The following is a 17,694-nucleotide window of genomic DNA, read 5'->3' as shown; positions in this document are numbered from 1 at the left end:
TCAGCCTCCCAAGTAGCTGTGACTACTGGAGTGCACCACCATGCCCAGTTAATTTTTGTATTTTTAGTAGAGACAGGATTTCACCATGTTAGCCAAGCCAGTTTTGAATTCCTGACCTCAAGTGATCTGCCTGCCTCAGCCTTCCAAAGTGCTGGAATTACAGGCATCAGCCACAGTGCCCAGCCTATCCAGAATATTTTTAAATGATTGAATTATTTCAGATACTGAATTATAATTGGTAACAGAGCCAAATGATGACATTAGGAAATTTTTCTAACAAATCTGTAGCCACTCCAGTCTTCCTTCCCATTATCGTAAAAGCACCATTACAACAAAATGCAGTTTACTTTCAACTATTCATTATTAAATTTCAAATATTCATTACTGAAGCCACATATAAAGTAGACAATATCGGCTGGGCGCGGTGGCTCACGCCTGTAATCCCAGCACTTTGGGAGGCCAAGGCAGGTGCATCACTAGAGACCAAGAGTTTGAGACCGGCCTGGCCAACATGGTGAAACCCTGTCTCTACTAAAAATACAAAAATTGGCTGGGCTTGGTGGCATATACCTGTAATCCCAGCTTCTTGGCTGAGGCAGGAGAATCGCTTGAACCCAGGGGGCGGAAGTTGCAGTGAGCCGAGATCGTACCAGTGCACTCCAGCCTGAGGGACAGAGCGAGACTCTGCCTCAAAAGAAAAAAAGTAAAAGAGACAATAATGTAGTAGAAATATAATCTGTGGGTGGCAGACACCAATTCTTTTTTTTTGGAGATGGAGTCTCACTCTGTTGCCCAGGCTGGAGTGCAATGGTGCGATCTTGGCTCACTGCAACCTCTGCCTCCAGAGTTCAAGTGATTCTCCTGCCTCAGCCTCCCGAGTAGCTGGGACTACAGGCCCACACTACCATGCCCAGCTAATTTTTGTATTTTTAGTTTTAGAGATGGGGTTTCACCATGTTGGCAAGGCTGGTCTCGAACTTCTGATCTCGTGATCCACCCACCTCGGCCTCCCAAAGTGCTGGGATTACAGGCATGAGCCACCATGTCCAGCTGACACTAATTCTTTTAAAGCAACAAATATCTTTACCAATACAGCTTATTCAACTGTGTACTGGAGATAAATCTCTAGGTAATTTTCTTCCAGTATGTAGATGCCTCATCAATTATAGTGCATATTTGCCATTCTCTTCCAAGATTCTTAAATATGTTGATATAATTTCTTTTGCAATATGTTCTGCTATTCCTGTTGCACTGTATCATGTATGTAACCATTTGCCCTATCTACTCCATTTTTCCCTCTCAACTCTATTGTTCCCTTCACTATTAGATAAAGGCTTATGAGTTTTTTGTTTGAGACAGGGTCTTGTTCTGTCGACCAGGCTGGAGTGCAGTGGTGTGATCTCGGCTCATTACAACCTTCAACTCCTGGGCTCAAGACATCCTCCCACCTCACCCTCCCAGGTAACTGGGATTACAGGCACACACCACCACACCCGGCTTTTTTGTCTATTTATTGTATTTGTTTGTAAAGACAGGGTTTTGCCATGTTGGCCAGGCTAGTCTCTAGCTCCTGGCCTCAAGTGATCCCTGCCTGGGCCTCCCAAAGTGCCAGGATTACAGGCATGAGCCACTGCACCTGGCCCATGCCCATTCTTTATGTATTGTCTGTGGCTACTTTGACACATTTGGCACTACAGTGAGAGCTGAGTAGCTGTGACAGAGACTATAAGTCCCACAAAGCCTAAAATACTTACTATTTGGCTGTTTACACAAAAGGTTTGCTAACATTTCGTCTAGAAAAATCAACAAAACAATAAATCAGGCCCTGACTTGTTGCATTTGCCAACTTCCATGGTGTAAATACTCCCATTACAGCCAATTTCATTCTACCAATGTGGCATTTCTGAATGGAGTTGGGAAGACATGCATACAACATACGTAGTATTTCCACACGGGGATACAATGGACAAATAACCCCACGAGCAGAATTATTAGTAAAATGAAGGAAAAAACCACAAAGTGATGACTTTTTAGTATTTATTACCTTTATTTAAAAAGTTAGTTTTTAGAAGTAGGGTCTCACTCTGTTGCCCAGGCTGGAGTGCAGTGGTGGGATCATAGCTCACTGCAACCTCAAACTTATAGCCTCAAGCCATCTTCCTGCCTTGGCCTCCCAAAGCACTGGGATTACAAATGTGACTCAACATGCCTGGCTTATTACTTTTATTTTTAAGATAATTTAATTGTAGCTTATATAATTTGATTTCTAATAATTGTTGTGCTTATGAACTGGCTCATAAAATACCTGAAAATTTACCAATCAACCTTGCAAACTGGCAAAAGCCAGCTGTAGCATAATGCTAGCTCTATCTTCAAAGGGAGGCTTTGGGCAAGCAAGGAATTTTTGCATCCACTAAAGCACAGAGCTAAAAAAATATTGGGGGGAGGGGAGACATCTACTGAGGGAACGCCACATGCAGGGTAACCTATTTTCTGGAGTACTATCCTGTATTGATATCGTATGCTCTTTAACGTTCCCATGCTACCTGCCACTTTCGCTGGAGTCTTGATACTGTTAATGCAAAATAAGTAGCAAGCCATTGGTCTGGAGTTGTTTTTGTACCCAGAAAGCAACCCAAAATTTAGAGGTATTCCTTGTTTTTTTTTTTTTTTTTTTTTTTTGAGACGGAGTCTCATTCTGTCATCCAGGCTGGAGTGCGGTGGCAAGATCTCTGCTCACTGCAATCTCCACTTCCCGGACTCAAGTGATTCTCGTGCCTCAGCCTCCCGAGTAGCTGGGATTACAGGCACTTGCCACCACGTCTGGCTAATTTTTGTATTTTTAATGGAGACGGGGTTTCACCATGTTGGCTAGGCTGGTCTTGGACTCCTAACCTCAGGCGATCGCCTGCCTCAGACTCCCAAAGTGCTGAGATTACAGGTTTGAGCCACCGCGCTGGGCCCCTTGTGCCTGATTAAGAATGGAGTTTTAACCAATCACAAACAGACAACCAGCCAAGTGGTTATATAATTAGGGATCTCCCGTGTGACCATATCCAAATAAGGCAAACACTTAGCTGTAGCCAATCAAATTTCTTTACTTTCGTGTTCAGCCTAAAAAGTCTGATGCCTGGGCAGCTAGAGCAGGGGTGTCTGAGCCTCTTCTGGTTTTGACTGCTGTCCGATTCAAAATCTAAGTTTGTTTTGTCTGAAATTTTTATTTCTACAATACCTATCCAGAAATCAGTCTAGGCTGGATATTTGAAGGAAGAAGGGAATAACTGGCTGGCATATTAATCATCTGTTGGAAATCTCTCTTCTCCTTACACATTTTCATCAACTTCTTTTTTTTTTTTTTTTTTTCTTTTTTTTTTTTTTGAGACAGAGTCTCGCTCTGTCTCCCAGGCTGGAGTGCAGTGGCCGGATCTCAGCTCACTGCAAGCTCCGCCTCCCGGATTGACGCCATTCTCCTGCCTCAGCCTCCCGAGTAGCTGGGACTACAGGCGCCCGCCACCTTGCCCGGCTAGTTTTTTTTTCTGTATTTTTTAGTGGAGACGGGGTTTCACCGGGTTAGCCAGGATGGTCTCGATCTCCTGACCTTGTGATCCGCCCGTCTCGGCCTCTCAAAGTGCTGGGATTACAGGCTTGAGCCACCGCGCCCGGTCTCATCAACTTCTTTGGGAAGTGTAATTGCAAGCGTTTTCCCACGAGCAGCCCCGACTAATACGCATCAAGCTGCATGAATTCCGAAAAGCCTCAGAAAACCTGTGGTCTGAAACCCTACTATGCTTGAGGTACAGGAAAGAAGGATACTATCAAAACGCATCACGCAGTTGGTACGGAACTGGGACAAGACTTTGGTGGCAGGATGGCCAAGTGCTAGGCCAATTGACAGTCTCCAAACCATTAGCACAGCTCCTATTCTGAGTGGAGGAGTAAAAACAGCTGTTGGAGAACTTGGATGTCATCCGCCTTGTCAAACCATTTTCAGGATTAATGTACAGCTCTTTCCACTACACCACACAGCCTCCTCTAAAACACCCTCCCTGCACAGAACTTACCCCCAAAGCACCAGGAACCTAGCTGGCCTACAGCTGAGCTTAGGAAAAACCTGAGCGGCTCCAGAGTCAAACTGCGGTAACTTTGAGTTAGAGGAGTTAAGGCCAAAGTAGAGTCGCACAAACCCCCTGTCGTGCAAGTGCGTGTCTCCTTCAGAGAAAGGCGTGCGGAGGTAGACGAGACCAGGGGTAGCAGCCAGCCTCTCCCATCGCCAACGCCCCGCGCCGCCAGAGCAACTGGAGCAGACGCGAGCGCCGGGCACGCCGCCGGTGGCGCGCACGCTCAGCCCGAGGCCGCACGGGAGGCGGGCTGCCGTGCGCGCCCCCGCGGTGGTGGGCGGGGTCCGGGGCGGGGCCGCAGGAGCAGTAGGTGTAGTAGCTTGGTGGCGACAGGTGCGCTAGGTAGAGCGCCGGGACCTGTGACAGGGCTGGTAGCAGCGCAGAGGAAAGGCGGCTTTTAGCCAGGTAAGGGCCTTCTCTCTCCACAGCCGGAGAGTGCGCGAAGACCCCGGCTTCTCTCCACACCCTCTTTCTCCTTCGACTTCTGGGGCGGGGGGAGTGCAAGGAGTGTGAGTCCCTTCCCCTCGACATAAGGGGTCGAGGGACGCTGATCCTCCGTTCTTTCTTCACTTCTGGGGCCTGCGCTGGGGTGGGGAGCGCTTACGTCGGGCTGAGCCTTTGCTGCCAAGGGCGGGAGCTGCAAATACCCCGTCCTCTCCCACCGAGAACACTCCATTCTAACTGTATACTTTCTGGTGTGGTGGAGGAAGGTGGCAATTCATTAAAACTCCAAATACCCTCCTTCCAGGGAAATACTCTAATACTCAACTGCTCTTTTTCCTTCGTTTTCAGCCATTCCCTCTCTTTTCGATTTTTTCTCCCCTTCCATTATGCCAGCTGAACTCTGTTTAAGACACTTACACCCTTTTGAGGAGTGTTGAGAATATAGCAGTCCTTGCGGCCGATGTGTCATCCCCGATTCGCTATCGTGTATATATCGCTGGCACTTGCCCCCGACATATGTAGATGTTAATGTAAGGTAATTGTACACCCCTGGCTACATATACAAAAGCTTGAAGTTGTAGCTGCTAGGAACGAACCATCTGGCACCCTTCCTAGCCTCCTTACTGATGCTTGCAAGAACAGTTTAGCTGATCCTGGTGAGAGATATTTGAACTACTGTTGTCTTGCACCTAATTCCAGCCTTCAAAAGTCTGCCTTGGCTGGGCGCAGTGGCTCACGCCTATAATCCCAACACTTTGGGAAACTGAGGCGGGAGGACCTCTTGAGCCCAGGTGTTGGAGACCAGCCAAGGCAACTTAGCAGGACCCTTGTCTCTACAAAAAAAAAAAAAAAAAGTCTAATCCATTCAGATCTGCCTAATCCAGATGGTTCAACTGACTTGACTTTTCAGGTTAGTCAAAGGTACTTAGGGAGTTATCAGTTTTTAAGACAATGCCCATTTTGGGGAGAAGTTTTCTTTTGCAGTAAGTATTCTTTTGCTCTTGATTTAAATGGTTTAACAGAGTACCTTTTATCTGCTTAGTTACCAATACTATTCACAAATGCTAAATATTTCAGGAGCCATGAAATAACACCAATCCTTTCTTCTGAGGTATGATGTAGACACAAAAGAACAGACCCCCAACAAACATGTTCTGAGTTCCTGTAGAGATACAGCCTGGATGCAGGATGATCACGATTTAGATAGACCTTCAAAAAATTGTAGAGTTGGCGTGAAAGAAGGCAAAAAAAAAGTGCGTGTTCATTTATGTTTTCTTGTTTTGCATTGATAGAACAACATATAATGTACTAAGTCATTAGTTTAGGAACTTATTTCATTCTTTGGACAAAATATTGAGTGCCTTTCATGTGAATCCTACTGTGGATCCAAAGTGCCAAACATCTTTACCCTAAAAGAACTTAAAATCAAATGGGTTAGACAGATCCACATACAATTTATGGTATTAGTGAAGTCATTTCTATACTAGAGGTCAACCCAGGGTACTGTAGGAGCATAGGGAAAATAGGTGTTTTGTTTTGTTTTTTAATTCTCTCTTCTGCTTTTCCTCAAAAAACAAAAACCTCTGAGTAATAATGAGTGATTCTCTTCAATCTATGTATTTGTATCACTTTCATATTTCTTACCCTGCCTTCCTCCAACTCCATGGCCTATGGAAAATGGGATTAGATCCTGTTGTTAATGTGGCATTTAGTAAACAGTTGAATCTGTTTCCACTGTTCTATATTGGGTTGGGAAATGTTATCAGTCCCTGGGAAGAGAACAGTATATTGGCAACATTAGCAAAGGAGTGCCATTTTGTAAAAATTACCTCATTGTATAACTTTAACTTGGTACACTCAAGCTTTGTTCCAGACTCTGGTTAAAGGTGGGGCTAAATTTCAACCTAATAATTCTAAGAGAAAGCTTCAGGAGCCAAAACAATTCACATCTTGGTGACAAGGGATCCTTTTTCCTGCTAAGGTGCCATCAAAATGTTTTTCTCTTTCTTTTTTCTTTGGTGGGGAAGACAGGGTAGATAGGTGGGTGGGGAAGAATGTTTTTAAGTATAATTTTGACTGTTTTTAAGTATAATTTTAAGTATAATTTTTAACTATAATTTTGTTTCTTCAGGTTTCAAATTCTTATATTTTCTCTGGTATTTTTCACTGGTTAACTGCAATTAACTTAGAGCCCCTGTACCAAAAAAATTTATCAAAGACATACACACACAGACACAAAAGAATATTGAGAGTGTGGGAGTTCATTAGACATCTTTGGCATAATAGGCCACCTAACCACAAATTGGAAGAATTTGTTATTATTTAAATTGACAGTGAAACTAGTTTCAGGCATGGTTAATTCTATACACTACTAGATAGATGACTTTTAAATTAGATTGTACCCTTTCCGCAGATAGGAAAATGTATACCTTGAGTCCTAAGTCAATAATTTCCATTAGAAAAGGCAATTGTTTTTTAAGTTTGCTATTGTCTTTTGCTGTATGTTTTTTGGATAGAAAATTAAGGTACTTCATTTTAGATTGCATACAGTAATCTCCAGGTGAGGTTACTTAACACAGCCTCTTCAGGTTATTAAGAAACCAGTGGTTGTAAATGAAGTAGTTTCTACTTAATGATTGTGGAGTTAATATTCTATGGTGGATGATACTCTTGGTAGGACCGTACTGATGAGTTTATTCTGAAGCTGGGTGCAGAGTCCTCAAGACTCAAATTATTGTGCTACTGAAGACCTCTTTTCATAAAAAGGATGGAGTTTGACCTAACAAGCAATCCATTATTCAACATGTCAGATGATTTTTTGACATATGAAAATTTTCTAGAGAATTCCCGTGTCCACTTATAAGAAGTTAACAAGATACCATGAAAATTTTACATTCTTTGGATTTTCTTTTAAATAATTTCTTAATACTACTACCCTGAAACTAAGAACTTTCATCTTTAGGGGAAAAAAAGATGCAACTTTTTTGTATTTCTGATAGCAAGTGTGGATCTATTTTCCCCCTTATTTATTCTGTAACAGAGCTTATGTTATGGAAAACTTTACCGTCCTTCAAATATGTTTTGTCTTGCACAGAGTATTGCCATTTTTTGTTTCATTACCCATAAATTAGTCCCAATATCCATTTTACTTAGTTTTAGATTTCCACAATCTTTTTTCTTTTTCCATAAACTGAAATTCAAGCTAATGCCCTGGGACTTATTTATTTCATAGTCAGTTTTACTAAACAGGTAACGTTTGCTCAGATTTGGCTTCCGAGCAAAAATTTGGCTTCCAGCGCTACAGGAAAGCTGTCTGTCCATGCATAGTATCCAGTGGTTTCTCTCTAATGGCCTCTCCCTGTCCTTTTTCTTACCCCTTGGTAATAATTGACCAAGTGAACAACTTGTCTAGTTCTTCCTTTCGTTTGCTTTTCTTGACATGACTACTATCTGGTTCTGCATTTTCTAATCCAACCACTTACTCCCATACTCCATTAACTCAGTCTTTTTTCTCTGAAATGCCGGGTTCGCCATAGACCTGCTCAGCGTCCTGTTCTCACTATACTTTCTCCCTGTGTAATCTGATTTATTTCCATGACTTCCACTATCACCTCCATGTAAATGGCCTGAAAATTTATCTTTTTAAAAAACTTTTTCATATTGTATATATAATTCTTATTTTATTTTCATATATACCAACACATTTAAAAATAAAAATTATAGATATTTATATTATTGTAAAATAAAAATTGTATATGTTTATTATAGAAAATGTGGAAAAACCAGGCCGGTGTGATGGCTCATGCCTATAATCCCAGCACTTTGGGAGGCTGAGGCAGGTGGATCACTTGAGGTCAGGAGTTCAAGACCAGCCTGGCCAACATAATGAAACCCCATCTCTACTAAAAATACAAAAATTAGCTGGGTGAGGTGGTGCATGCCTATAGTCCCAGCTACTAAGGAGGCTGAGGCGAGAGAATTACTTGAACCCAAGAGGCAGAGGTTGCAGAGAGCCAGGCTCACACCACTGCACTCCAGCCTGGGTGACAAAGCAAGATTCCATCTCAAAAAAAAAAAAAGAAAAGAAAAAAAAAAAGAAAACGTGGAAAAAACAAATTGTAAAGAAGACAAAATAACCCATGTTCCATAATCTGTTCCAGAGAGATTTACCATTTGATATATTTCAGTGGTTTTGTTTTCTTGGATACACACACACACACACACACACACACACAAACGCAAAGGTAATTGAACTCATACTGTTACAGTAGATATTTTGCTTTATATTATTTTTCATAGCATCAAAATTTTTTGAAAACATTTTAATGGTTATTTAATATCCATTGTAATCTATTTAATAATTTATTGTATTGAGGTTGCATAATTGAATTGTGTTTTGGTTTTACATTAAATGCAAAAAAATTGAGAACAAATTTATGCATAAATCTTTGTGCAAATCACTCATTATTTCCTTAGATTAGATTCCCAGAAGTTGAATTACCAGGTCAAGGGGTGTGAAAACTTAAAAATACTAAACCTGTTCCCAAATTGCTTTTCGTAAAGATTAGACTAATTAACATTCTCAACTGCAGTGATTGTGAGTGCCCGTCTTAGTGCAGCCTTGGTAACGTTGATTATTATTATTATTATTATTATTATTGAGATGGAGTCTCACTCTGTTGCCCAGGCTGGAGTGCAGTGGCGCCAGCTTGGCTTACTGCAACCTCGGCCGCCCTGGTTCAAGCGATTATCCTGCCTCAGCCTCCTGCATAGCTGGGATTACAGGCGCCCGCCACCACGCCCGGCTAATTTTTTTGTGTTTTTAGTAGAGAGGGGGTTTCACCGAGTTAGCCAGGATGATCTCCATCTCCTGACCTCGTGATCCGCCTGCCTCAGCCTCCCAAAGTGCTGGGATTACAGGCGTGAGCCACCGCGCCCAGCCCGCCTGGCTAATTTTTGTATTTTTTAGTAGAGACAGGGTTTCACCATGTTGATCAGGCTGACCTCAAACCCCTGACCTCAGGAGATCCGCCCGCCTCGGCCTCCCAAACTGCTGGGATTACAGCGTGAATAACTGCGCCCGGCCTGAGTATTCTTTTTTAATCTTTTCTAATTTGATAGGCAGAAGTGAATTAATTTGTATTTCTTTGCTAGTGAGAGAGAATATTTTTCATACATTCATTTCTGTTTCTTCTGTGAAGTATGTTTGGGTTAATCCCATTCCCATTTTTATTTGGGTATTAACATTTTAATTATGTTGGTTTTTTTGTTTGGTGTTCTTTTATTTGGAACGTTTTGTGGGGGAAGCACAAGCTTTTGTTAGACCAAATAGAGTGAGAGGAGTGATAAAGTGGAAAGTATATAGAAGTTGAAATTGTGGTGTTATAAATGCCCATTGTTTTGAGGGGCCAAGCTTGTGATCAGTGAAGCAGTACTGCAGAATGGAAAGGGTGCTGTTTGAGAGTCAGGATTCCCAACTTCATGTTGTCATCGGCCAATCAGGTGATCTTGGACAAGTCATTCATTCATTGACTCAGAGCCTTGTCTGTAAAATGAAAGGATTGGGCTTTTGATCCCCAAGACTGGACAACCTCTGCACTGAAAGGATGCCTTTGGAGCTACTGCTGTTCACTAGGCATTCTGGAATTACCTTCTGTCTCATCTCTAACCTTTCACCTCATTTTAGATATATAGAGCCTGAGGAAAGACTGGATGCAGTAAAGGCAATTTCCACCAGAGTAGCAAGGGAAGCTTGGGGACAGTTTAATTTGTTTGTGCTCTTTAACTTTCAGGAAAATAGAAGTATAAAAAAAAATTGAATGGGATTCTTGCTCTGGGGGTTGGGGGAAGGAAAGAAAAAAAAAAGAAGTCAAGAAGATTGGTATTTTTTTAGGCCTTCCCATAGACTGACACTTGGAAACGGGTAAGATAAAATCATAGGAGCCCTGCTGATCTATGCCACAAAACTCCATTGTCTACAATGTATGTGAAAAATGTCTCATTTTGTGACTAGAGGGTATACATCTCCAAGGCAAGTTATTTAACAACTTCTTCTACTTCATACAGAACCATTCTTAGTGTTTTTCTTTGTGATTTGTATAAACTCTCGTATTTTAAGAATATTAATTTTTTGTCCTGTGGTCAAATATTTAACCAGTTAGTTTGCCTTTTAATTTTGTATGTAGTATATTATTACTTAATTTTTGTTTTTGGAGACAGGATGTCACTCTGTCACCCAGACTGGAGTGCAGTGGCACGATCTTGGCTCACTCTAGCCTCCACCTCCAGGGTTCAAGTGATTCTGATGCCTCAGCCTCCCAAGTAGCTGGGATTACAGGCACACGCCACCATGCCCAGCTAATTTTTGTATTTTTAGTATAGAGACAGGGTTTCTCCATATTGGCCAGGCTGGTCTTGAACTCCTGACCTCAGGTAATCTGCCCGCCTCGGCCTTCCAAAGTGTTACAATTACAGGCGTGAGCCACCACACCCAGCCTGGATTTTTAAATTTGAGATTTCTTCTGGTGCTGTGATGTTTAGAAGGCCTCCACCATCCAGAGATTGGTTAAATACTCACTTTCATTTCCTTCTGATTTTTACCATTTTACTCTTTATATTTAATTCTTTAATTTGTATTGAACTTACTTTAGAGTACCAAACCAGTATGTTTAATGCCTTTGTACATCTGAGCTCCTGATCTGTATTTCCAGCTACCTGTTAGGCTATGTGGATAGTCCCTGTGCGCCATGCATCTGCATACACCCAGTTTCACTAAGAAGAAAGCTTGAGGTTGTCCTTACCACTTTAATACTTTTCTCCACCCATATTTAGATCAATCCCCAGGTTAGGTTGATTCTGCCCCAGGAGTGATAAGGGCTCTTTAATCAGTCTTCTAATTCAGATTCCCTCTTTTTTTTTTTGCCAGAGTCCTTGAGCAATGTTTAGAGTTGGCTTCAGTTTTTCCCTTGCAGTTCAGAGTTGTCATTAAAAAAAAAGCACTGATTTTCAAAATACTGTTCCTCTAATTGGCTGTGGTAGAATTACCTAGCGTTGGTTAAAAAGGTACAGTCTCAGGTTCCACTAGACCTGCAGATCAGTGTGTCTGAGGGATAGGCCTGGGAACCTGAAGTTTTAACAAGTACCTCAAGAGATTTATATACAAACTTAAGGGGAGACAATGCCTAAGTAAATTCAGTCTAACTTTCTGACATGCTCTTCAAGACACCCACACCCCGACTCTGACAGCCTATTCTTTTAGGCTTATCTCCCACAACACTACCCACCCACCTGGCACTGTGACCCTACAATAATTCTCTGTTTCCTGGACCTGCCCAGTTCTTTCCTGCCTCTGTGCCTTTGCTCATGCAGTTCCCACAGCCTCATGCTCCTCCCCTTCCCCACACTCTTGTTGAAATCCTTTTCCTTAAGAGCCCAAATCAAATGCTACCTTTTAAAAATTTTTTTTAATAAAAAAAGCCTTTTCTAATTTCTTCTACTTGTATCATTGGCTCCCTCCCCAGTCTTTACTTAACACTTGATTTTTGCTTCATTTCTTACCTTACTTAATGTTGTCACTATTTATAAGTTACTGCTTTCTTGTAAGATTATAAGCCTTGTAGGTATGAGAATCTTTCCCTTCCTTTTCATTTTGTAGTCATTATGCACATATAAGCAATTTAGAACTCATTTATTTTATTTTGTTATTTTGAGACACGGTTTCATTCTGTCCCAGGCTGGAGTGCAAAGGTGCGATCTCAGCTCACTGCAACCCCCACCTCATGGGTTCAAGTGATTCTCATGCCTCAGGCCTCCGGAGTAGCTGGACTACAGGCATGTGCCACCATGCCTGGCTAATTTTTTTTTTAAATTATTATTATTAGAGACAGGGTTTCACCATGTTGGCCAGGCTGGTCTCAAACTCCTGGCCTCAAGTGATCTGCCCACCCCACCTTCCCAAAGTGCTAGGATTGTAGGCACAAGCCACCACACCTGGCCAAAGTACTCATTTAGTACATGAAATATATCTGATCTTGCAAACACACTTTTATATAATAATGTTTGGCTTTGTATCACACATAGAATAAAATTAAAATCTTTTAGCATTGCTTATAAATCCTTATTTAATCTGACTACTACTCACCTCTGTGTCATCGCATACTTCTCGCTCATTCCCTAGCTATATTATTCCCTCCTCAGGGCCTTTGCATTTGCTTTCCTCTGCCTGGAAAACTACCCCATCTATTCTCTTCACCCTACTGGCTGCATATGTTCTCCCCATCACTCAGGTTTCAGTTCAAATGTCATTCACTCAATGAGGCCTTCTCTGATCACTGCCTAAAGAAGCTGTTTGTGTCCCTGTTCCTACCACAACTCCAGTTACTCTTTTTTTTTTGAGATAGAGTCTTGCTCTGTCACCCAGGCTGGAGTGTAGTGGCACGATCTTGGTTCACTGCAAGCTTCGCCTCCCTGGTTCACGGCATTCTCCTGCCTCAGCTTCCCGAGTAGCTGGGACTATAGGTGCCCGCTACCATGCCCGGCTAATTTTTATTTTTTTTTTTAATTTTTTTATTTTTAGTAGAGACGGGGTTTCACCATGTTAGCCAGGATGGTCTTGATCTCTTGACCTCGTGATCTGCCTGCCTCAGCCTCCCAAAGTGCTGGGATTACAGGCGTAAGCCACCATGCCCGGCCTTGTCTGTCATTTTTAACATTACGTCTTCAGCACTTGGAACACTGCCGAAGACTTGGTAAATGCTCAATAAACATTTGTTGAATGAATGAATAAGCCTTGGATAGACTTTTCATTTGGACAAGTCTTGTTTTGGTTTGCAATCCAAAGTGTTGCATTGTTTTTACTGGACAATAGCTGATGTCGGTCCATCTGGGTTCAAATCAGGTAGTAGTCTCTGAGGAGTTCGGAAGGTAGCAGGACAAAAGTTTGGATACTGTGACAACCAGGATTCAGTTCCATCTGAGTGCAAGTTTTCCAAGGTGTTTCCAGGATCCAGGCCACTATTTTACTACCACTATAGCCATCTACTTCCCAGGTTGTTACTCTGGATTATACTAGTTTATCAACTCCCATTACATTTTTAGTTTTGCCACTGTGGCAAAACTAAAACCCAATTACTGGAATCCACAAACAACCAGAAGTTTTTTTTTTTCTGTTTTCATTTTCTAGGAGAAAAATTAGGAAGCTATCTAGAATCTTCAAGAAAAGATGAAATGATTTTCATTATACTTATTATTAACACATGCTCTGAAATAGGACAGTGTACTGATTAGAAAGATTTTCAGCAACAGCTTTAAACAAAAAGTTTCTTATTAACATCTAGTTGAACCAGACATTAAAACAAATTAGTTCTAGTTTCTATTTCTCTTCATTGGTTAGTCTTTTTTTAATAAATAATGCTTTCTGTAGTAGCTGATACTTTTCAAAGTACTTTTGCTTTTATCCTTTCATTTAGTCCTCATAACCATCCTGTGTGAATCAATATCTGTTTTTGAGATGAATAAATTGAGACCCAAAGACATTGATGATCTTTCCCATGCCAGCTGAAAGACCACTACCCAGCAAATGCCTCTCAGTAACTGTTTTCTACAGTCCCGAATTGGATGTAGCTTTTAGAAGCTAAACATTAAAATTCAATTGAAACAGTAACATTAATATGTTTATAACCAGGCCAGGTGCAGTGGCTCACGCCTAATCCCAGCACTTTAGGAGGCCAAGGCGGGCGGATCACTTGAGGTCAGGAGTTCAAGACCAGCCTGGCTAACATGGCAAAAGCCTGTCTCTACTAAAATTACAAAAATTAGCCTGGGAGACAGAGTAAGACTCTGTCTTATAAAAAGGTTTATAACCAGTTCTTAATAAGATGCCTAGCATTGGTCCAGATAAGTAGCCAAATTTTATCACTTGTGTGGCTGTGTGATTTGGTACATCTTTATGTGACTAGCCTCAGTGATACTTGTCCTTGATTAAGGCATTGTTATGTGGTAGCTTCTCAGATTTTTAAAGAAAGGAAGAATTAAAGAATTTGCCTAGAGAAGAGTCATTTTTCAGTAAACCTATTTTAATTCTCCTGCTTGAAGGGATTGGTTAAACTGATCTGAACTGACTCTTCAGATTGAGTAAGTCCTGAAAAAAAGCACATCATCTAAAATTTCAGATGAGAATGGAAGCCAGGCCCTTCCTGGAAATGGCCAGAAGTGAAACTAAGAAGCCCTGCATTTAGAGAAAACTTGATTAATTATTAAGGACAAAGGGCTACTATAAGAAAGTTATATCTTTAACAGAAGGAGCCTTCCTAAAATAAGCGTATATGTTTCTTTTGCTTTGAGATTGTAAAGACTCCTTAATTAACAACTTTGCCTTAATTAAGCATGTAATTGGCAAGACTTGTGAGCATGTAGTTTCTAGGCAGATATTCAATTATGTAGGTGGGCCTTTGTTGAGATGTGTGGCAACTGAGTACTAGTGTAACACTGTTTTTCATTCATGTGACAGATATTTATTGAGCCCCTACATGTTCCAGGCACTGGTATTCAGTGCATCTGATGTTAAAGTATGGAAGGGTACAAAGGTTAAAGGAGAAATATGCTGTTCAAAGAAAGTCTGTGCTTTGTTGTAATGGTCTTGGTCAATTGTAAATTTCCACATTATTTTTCTAATTAGCTATGTTTTTCTCTACTCTTTACCTTGAATTTGAAGTTAGTGACTTAATGATCTGTTTTTCTACTTACCGAAAGAGATTTTTCTTACTATGTGTGGAAAAAAACTACTGGGAAAAAAAAAAAAAAAAGAACACCTCACTTCGTTGGATTATGTTTGACCTTAGAATAAGTTAATGATCAGCTGGGACAGGGCGGGAAGGAACCAAATGAACAAATAACAAATTTTATTAATTGGGAGAGAGGTGGAGTTAGACTTGGATTTGATCTAGTAATTTTTTAATTTGAAGGGGTAAAAAAGAAGATTAGCAAAGTTCTTGGGTGGTTGTTCATGATCTACAAATTTTAGACCAAAGTCAGTTGTTTTTGTTTTTCAAGATGGAGTCTTGCTCTGTCGCTGAGGCTGGAGTGCAGTGGCGTAGTCACGGCTCACTGCAGCCTCATATTCCTGAGCTCAAGCGATCCTCCCACCTTGGCCTCCCAAAGTGCTGAGATTACAGATGTGAGCCACCGCACCTGGCCCAAAGTCAGTTTTTAAAGGCTGTAACTGGGATTACTCTTTTACCTGTCTAAATAAGATATGTGAAGATTACCACAATTATGTAAAAAACTAATCTGGGATTCATAAGCACAAGATTAAGATATTCACATGAATGAATAAGGTAATAGAAACCCTGTGGGAAGGTTATAATTATATTCTCTTCAACATAGAGTTCTTTTTTTTTTTTTGAGATAGAGTCTCATTCTGTTGCCCAGGCTGGAGCATAGTGGCGTGATCTTGGTTCACTGCAACCTCCACCTCCAAGGCTGAAGCAATCCTCCTACCTCAGCCTTCTGAGTAGCTGGGATTATAGGCACAAGCCACCACACCTGGCTAACTTTTTTTTTTTTTTTTGTATTTTTTGTAGAGATGAGATTTTGCCATTTTTCCCAGGCTGGTCTCGAACTCCTGAACTCAAGCAGTCTATCCTCCTTGGCCTCCCAAAGTGCTGGGATTACAGGCATGAGCCACTGTGCCTGGCCCAACTTAAGAGTACTTACAGAGGTGTTGATGTGTTGATAATGCCTAAAATTTTATCTTTCCTTTTTTTTTTTTTTTTTTTTTTGTTGACGGAGTTTTGCTCTTGTTGCCCAGGCTGGAGTGCAATGGTGTGATCTTGGTTCACTGCAACCTCTGCCTCCCAGGTTCAAGCAATTCTCCTGCTTCAGCCTCCTGAGTAGTTGGGATTACAGACATGCACCACCACACCCAGCTAATATTTTGTATTTTTAGTAGAGACGGGGTTTCTCCATGTCAGTCAGGCTGGTCTGGAACTCATGATCTGAGGTGATCTTCCCGCCTCGGCCTCCCAGAGTGCTGGGATTACAGGCATGAGCCACCGTGCCCGGCCCTAAAATTTTATCCTTAAGAGATACAACTTTTACAGATTTAGACTTTATGGTGCAGAGAAATGGTGTCAGGTCTTTGATCAGATCTGGTGTTCCTGGTAGTAACTATCAGTTTCTCGGAGATTACATTAGAGATATTCTCTTTTTATCGGCGATTTAACAGAAATAAGCTGACCCTGAAATAATCATGTACACTAGAACTGCTTTTCTGGTTTATTTTCCATGCTGGAGATCATTTTGTTTCCAGGCCAGCCTCCTAAAAAATGAAAAGAGCTAACATTTATTTAACTTCTTTGGGCCTCAGTTTCTTCATCTGAATATTATTCAGTAATGCACTTCCATAAAGTGAGACAGTAATACTTCTGAGTGTGTTACTATGAAGATTAAATAAGTTATATATGCAAAACAATTAAGACAGTATCTGACACGTGGTAAATGGTCAATAAATGTTAGGTATCTTTATTACCACCACTGCTATCATTGTTTATTAAGTACTTATTTTAGCAGTGTACTAAGAGAACATTTTAGTGATGAAACTAGGGCTTAGAGTAATTTTCCTCATGTTACCCAGTAAGTGTGTGGTAGACTCAATATGTAGACCTGAGCCCAAAGGAGCCTTGGGCAGAGTTGGCTTAGATGTGGAACAGGCTGGAGCATCTGGCCCAGCCTTTAATAATCCTAGTTTCAAGACTCTTAAAGGATAAGACTGGTCCAGACAGCCCCTAAGTATCGGGAAGATGTGGTTTGTAATATGTCATTAGAACATGGACATTACGGTCTATGGGACTGTTTCAAATCCTAGTTCTATCAGTTATTAGCTGTGTGAACTTTTCTAGAGCCTTAATTTCTTCCTCTGTAAAAGGAGAATAATAAATATTTGCTGGCCAGGTGTGGTGGCTCATGCCTATAATCCCAGCACTTTGGGAGGCCGAGGTGGGAGGATTGCTTGAGCCCAGGAGTTCGAGACCAGCCTGGGCAACATAGCAAGACCATGTCTCTTACAATAATAATAATAATAGCTTCATGGCAGTGTAAGAATTAAGCGAATAAGATCAAATGGAATGGAATGAGA

The 17,694-nt window shown here is 41.3% G+C and overlaps 1 protein-coding gene and 1 long non-coding RNA gene across 18 annotated transcripts in view; one reads left to right on the top strand and one right to left on the bottom strand.

Annotated features, from left to right (window-relative positions):
• The first annotated feature begins 4,423 nt into the window (after positions 1-4,423).
• Positions 4,424-17,694, top strand: part of LIMA1 (LIM domain and actin binding 1) — a 105,343-nt gene continuing 92,072 nt past the window's right edge. For all 17 annotated transcript variants that reach the window (XM_077954189.1, XM_077954188.1, XM_077954187.1 and 14 more), the window contains exon 1: positions 4,424-4,523. The gene's annotated coding sequence lies outside the window, so the exon portion shown is untranslated. The remainder of the gene's footprint in view (positions 4,524-17,694) is intronic.
• On the bottom strand, positions 10,763-15,369 carry LOC144332873 (uncharacterized). The gene is made up of 2 exons (XR_013401069.1): positions 14,399-15,369; positions 10,763-12,943 (listed from the first exon to the last, which is right to left on the bottom strand). It is a non-coding gene; the product is annotated as an uncharacterized LOC144332873 (long non-coding RNA).

This window comes from Macaca mulatta, chromosome 11, assembly GCF_049350105.2.
Source record: "Macaca mulatta isolate MMU2019108-1 chromosome 11, T2T-MMU8v2.0, whole genome shotgun sequence".
Taxonomy (NCBI): domain Eukaryota; kingdom Metazoa; phylum Chordata; class Mammalia; order Primates; family Cercopithecidae; genus Macaca; species Macaca mulatta.
This window is presented reverse-complemented; position numbering and strand designations above follow the sequence as displayed.